The following is a 5,781-nucleotide window of genomic DNA, read 5'->3' as shown; positions in this document are numbered from 1 at the left end:
CAGCTTCTAATCTTTTTTTTTTTTTAATTTTTTAAATGTCTATTCACTTTTGAGAAAGACAGAGACAGAGCATGAACGGGCAAGGGGCAGAGAGGGAGAGGGACACAAAGAATCCGAAGCAGGCTCCAGGCTCTGAGCTGTCAGCACAGAGCCCGATGCGGGGCTCAAACCCATGAACCGTGAGATCATGACCTGAGCTGAAGTTGGACTCTTAACTAACTGAGCCACCCAGGTTCCCCCCAGCTTCTAAACTTTAAATTTCATAATCAGTACTGATTTTGCCCCTCAGATGTTGATCGTATAAAGTGAAGTCTATCGGGTAGCTTCCTAATACTCTGCTAACGATGTAGAAGCCCCTTCAGTAGCACCTTTTGCAAATCAACCCCCACCCCCAAGAGAACCATGCATACAGGTACCCTCAACCTCTCTTGAAATCCTTCAACTTTGTGTCCCATGACAACAACAGTACATTCCCATAGAACTGCTCTTCCTTTTCTCCAGGCTCTCAGTTTTCTTTATGAGGGAGGAGAGATGGGGGGAATCAGTTCTCCAAGCTGGGGTGTCTTGCAGAGTAAACAGCCTGCCCAACACCCCAGTTGCTCAACCTTGTTTTGTTCTTTCCCCTCCCTTTTGTTCCCCTGCTCTAACATGAGGGAAGAGCCTGTTTTCCCAGAAACCCCTCTTGCCAGGAGACCTCAGAAAACCCAAGGACTCGGGAAAGCCATATAGCACAGACTTCTAGAAAGAGAGTCTCATACTAAATTCTCAGAACCTTCTCCCCCAATTTTCAGTCTGCTCAGTACCTCATTCCCATTGAAGCTAAAAGGTCTGGACAAGTATTTGTTTCCCTGGCCTTTATAGCCTCCCTCCCCTCTTTCTTGTCTCTGCTCTACAGCACTTTAGTGATAAAATAATGACATGGCTACCCTTCTGGAACTATGCCTGGAACTATATGAAATAACACAGCTCCCCTCTCCCCCTCCCCCACACCCTCAGGGCTTCCGACCATCCCTTACCCTTCTTCTGACCATCTAACATGCTTACGCAATGATCTTTCTCCCCCTCTCCCAGAAGCTATAAGCTCCCTGAGGGCAGACACTTGGTCTTTCACCCCTGTCTCCAGAGGCCAGCACACATCCTAGGCATTCTATAAATAGTTGTCAAATTAACGAATCAATGTGCTTAGATTAGATGATATAAACAAAGACAGTGAAGGACAAACTTGCATAAAATAAATTTTCCAATACTTCCTCACATAACAGTGTGTTGAATATACAGTAAAGGGTTATAAAATTACTCAACAGGTATTCATTAAAGCTATCCAGGACATTCTAAACCTGCCCCTCAATAGTAGAGGAAAAATGACTTTTGCTTTCAGAAATAACACTGTAGCCTGACGTTCTTTGTGGGATTTTTTTTTTTTTTTTTTTTTTTTTTTTGAGAGAGGGAGAGCACGAGCAAGCGTGGGGGAGGGGAAGAAAGAGAGGAAGAGAGAGAATCCCAAGCAGCTGCAGCCAACAGCCCAGAACCTGACTTGAGGCCTGATCTCACTAACTGTAAGATCATGACCCGAGCCAAAATCAAGAGTCAGAAGCTTAACTGACTTGAGTGTGAGACAGAGAGTGAGTGGGGAAGGGGCAGAGAGAGGGGGAGACACAGAATCCAAAGCAGGCTCCAGGCTCTGAGCTGTCAGCACGGAGCCCAATGCAGGGCTCGAACCCATGAACCGTGAGATTATGACCTGAGCTTAAGTCAGATGCTTAACCAACTAAGCCACCCAGGCACCCCAAACACCTTTTTATTTAAAGCATATAAAATACAGAGTCCTATCACCAATTCAGTGAGTTTTTTTTTCTTTGTATGTCCCAACAACCAGCAACCTAAAATACCTCTTAAAGTAATTGTATTATTTTTTGAGAAAAGTCACCTTCACCAGATATCCTATGAATGGCGCAAATGGCTTTTTAAGCAGTATCTTTTTAAAATGTTGGCTGCAAAATCAGATGGTACTTTGTTAAAGCCTCCAAACTAGTCAGAAAGTTTGTTTCTTTTAAAAAAAAATGAAAGAAGAGAGAAAGAGACTATGCTGGGACCTCATTTAATCTTTCAGAATGATTCACTTTTTATAATTTTATTTCTCCATGTATTCTCCATGTCACAATACAGTGTTGGATTCACTCAGGATCAAGGAATCTCTTGTTGAATCAGAAGCTGACGCGTGCATTGTAAATGCAGCTCAGTTCAAATTTATTAACCTTGGCATCGGGGATCACCCTGCTCTGGATTCAGTTTTGTCTGTTTCATGTGAGTCGTGCTATTGGAACGGGTACTGATCCTCAGGCTTACTTCTCCTCACTGATGGGATTTTGATGGCAAGATCCAGTGGCACCAGTGGAGGACAGCCTTTGGCATGATGCAGAACCCCACGTGTTCCAGTGTTCTGTTCCCCTCGCTTGGAGTTCCAACTTTCTTTTGGCTGACCAGGCACCACTCGGTCGCTTTCCCCTTTACACTTCAGGAAAACTTCCAACAAATCTCCCTACAGCACCTAACACAGAGTTTTGGGACCGATAACTCACACCCAGGACGGCTGCCAGTCCATACAGCACCTTGGTGTCACTTAGAAAAAGGCACCCTTCCTCTGGGTGAGTCAGGGAGAGATGGGCTAGTACCAGCCATGCATTTTCAAAAAGTTCAGGGCGAATAAATAACAGGGCAGAGGACACTCACCTTCCTTCCTCTTCAGCCCGCACCTCCACCATGGAACAGGGGAGAGAGAGGTCAACAACATTTTTTGCGAGATAGATCTTGTTAACAATAGTGAGGGTTTTCCTGTAAAGACCAAATCTCTTTCAGAGTAAATGAAACCAGGGCAACAGTGTGCGTGAGAAAGATTTTTTTTTTTTTTAGAGACAAGGTACTGGATTTTCAAGTGCAGGCTTTGTGGGCTGTCAGCCATTCGATGATCTCTTCCTTTTTAAGAGTTGGTCTTGGACATTAGTCTTTCAAAGAGAACCAGAGGGAAAATGCCACGGTGCTTTCTTCATGTGCCCAAGACCATCCCCAAAATAACCTGATCATTTCTCCCTCCTGCACACTCTTTTGGAGAAGGAGGGAGACTGGGTGTTGGGGGACGGGGATTGAAGTGTGAGGAGGTGAAGAGAGACAGGTGCCACAGGAATCATCACAATATCCTGGTGAACAGTCTGGATGAGCTGGAGCACTGGATGTTTCTCTCCGTGGTCTTGGCCACCAGGGTGTCCTCTCTCTGGAGAATCCCTTTCTCAGTAAGCTAGAGGCTCATCCTGACAAGGGGGAGCTCCACATGCCTTTCCACTCCCCTTTTCTTAACCACACTCTCAGTTCTTTGATGATATGTGCTACTACATGAACTGGTTGACTATGGGTGCCTGTTTCAGGGAGTCTTAGGTTTGAACCCCAAGAGATCATCTGTCTCAGTGTTTTCAAGCCTCTTTGACAATCACCTTTAGTAAGAAAAACATTTCGCATCGCAACCCTGTACACAGATAACTATGTAAACCTGGACTTAACTGAAACAGACATGTTTGGAAACAATATTTAGTCATACCACGTGTAATGCACTCTAATATTTTCTATTCTATTCTGTTCTTTTTAAAAAGTGCTGATCGGGGCGCCTGGGTGGCGCAGTCGGTTAAGCGTCCGACTTCAGCCAGGTCACGATCTCGCGGTCCGTGGGTTCGAGCCCCGCGTCAGGCTCTGGGCTGATGGCTCAGAGCCTGGAGCCTGTTTCCGATTCTGTGTCTCCCTCTCTCTCTGCCCCTCCCCCGTTCATGCTCTGTCTCTCTCTGTCCCAAAAATAAATAAACGTTGAAAAAAAAAAAATGTTTAAAAATAAAAAAAATTAAAAAAAAAAGTGCTGATCACAACTCACCAGATTGATTTCGTGATTCACTAATAGGCTGAGGCCCAGAGGTTGGGAATCACTGATCTATTTTAATCCTCTTAGGTTATAGAACAGGAAACCCAAGTCAAAAAAGGTTAAGTGATCTGGACAAGGTTACACAGCTACTGCCTGGTGGCAGAGCCAGGATGAAAATCCAGGTAGTGAAATCGTCTAACTCAGCTCATAGTTAATAATAAGCACTCTTGCAGAACAATGAGCAGATGCTGTGCTAGTTGTGTGAAGGGTGTGTGCTGTGAAAGAAACACGTAGATTTTGTTTTGATGGTGGAAAATCAAAGTCACTCAGGGGAGAACTAAATAGAATGTCATCCCCAAATCCTCACACACAAACCATTTTCAGTTGCAAACTCAAGTGTCTAAAGGGCTGTCTTTCTGTATATACAAATACAGAGAGAATATATATATATATATATATATATATATATATGCTTGTTTTACAAATGTTTTAAATAACGTCTACAACTTGGCTCCAATTTGCTGGCTCATATAAGCTTCCCTGCACTGACTTCTATAATGCAAGAGAAAAAAAAAAAACACAAAAAACCTGAGCAACCAGTCCTTCCAGCGATCTCTAGTTAAGCCTGGTCAAATAAGGGCTAGTGGGCATCTTTGTGATCAAAGAGGTCCTCTCAGAGATGAAGGGACTCTACTGAGGTATGCACATGAGGGTGAGGTCCATCCAAGACTAAGAGCCACCTAGCAACAGTGCAAGACTGGAACAGCCTGAGCAAAGCTCAGCAACCTCACAGCCCGTCATTCTTGGGTGGTTCACTCACAGCTGCACCCATAGTAACCGCCGTTGACTCTGACCTTATTACCCCTCCAAGAGTACTATTTCCATTAAGATGAATTAGTCATCAAAAACGAAGCTCTAAATTTTAGCAACCAGCATGCTTTCCTTCCATAAATGCATGTATGTCTTCCTGTTCCACCTAATTTTATCCTGTTTAAAAAAAAAAAAAAAAAAAGTCCTCCCAGCCAAAGCAAATCCTCTCTCTTCCTCCTCACACACCACCCTCCTCCCCATGACCCCACCCCCAGCCAGCAGCAAGGCTGATCTCCAACCTGCACCGGATACAAAACTGAAGATGCAACATGCTGACTTTGCTCATGGCTTTTTTTTTTTTTCATTGATAAGTTACCTGTTCATTGGTTCCTGTGTCAGCTGATGAAAGCAGCAATGACCTTTTCCAACAGTCGGCCTCTGTCTTTACATTGGCTTTCTGCACTTGACTGGGAGCCATGAAGATCACCTTTAGGGCACCTTTCAGCCTATTGCTGTGAAATGGCAACAGAACAGAAAATGAACCAGCAGTAAACGGACATTTGTGGATACACTGAGGAATAGATACGGGCACTTTTAGCTTGTGCATGTGAAAATGTCACAGGTTGTTTCTGAACATGTTCCAGCTGGAGGCAAAAAATGCTTTGGGGTAAACATATGGGGCACATGTGCAGAAGCACTGAAAATTAGGTATGAAAGTTATATATGCAAAATTACCACAGAAATTCCTGCTGTGATCATTATGAAACTGCCTGCGAGTGTGGGTTTCTGGCTCACCTTCCAAGCTATCCAATTCCTTGCATAAAACCCTTAGGCAACATTATCCCCACTCCCTTTAGTCTTCTTTACCTCAGCACAGCACAGTAAATGGCATGCCCGTTCCAGCCCCTATCTGCTAGGACAACCGTGTAAGAAATGATTCCTTTCCGGGGGGGACAGGGAGAATGAATCAGAGGATTTGATTATAACCTTTAAAGATCAATTTTAAAAAAATTTTTTTTTCAACGTTTATTTATTTTTTGGGACAGAGAGAGACAGAGCATGAACGGGGG

At 44.0% G+C, this 5,781-nt stretch overlaps 1 long non-coding RNA gene across 1 annotated transcript; it reads right to left on the bottom strand.

Annotated features, from left to right (window-relative positions):
- Positions 1 to 2,097: 2,097 nt before the first annotated feature.
- On the bottom strand, positions 2,098 to 5,350 carry LOC147583193 (uncharacterized). The gene is made up of 2 exons (XR_015246152.1): positions 5,088 to 5,350; positions 2,098 to 2,832 (listed from the first exon to the last, which is right to left on the bottom strand). It is a non-coding gene; the product is annotated as an uncharacterized LOC147583193 (long non-coding RNA).
- Positions 5,351 to 5,781: the final 431 nt, after the last annotated feature.

Source organism: Puma concolor, chromosome A2 (genome assembly GCF_028749965.1).
Source record: "Puma concolor isolate L17-30 chromosome A2, mPumCon1.1.hap2, whole genome shotgun sequence".
In the NCBI taxonomy this organism is placed as follows: Eukaryota; Metazoa; Chordata; class Mammalia; order Carnivora; family Felidae; genus Puma; species Puma concolor.
The sequence above is the reverse complement of the archived record's forward strand: the minus strand, read 5'-3'. Positions and strand labels throughout refer to the sequence as shown.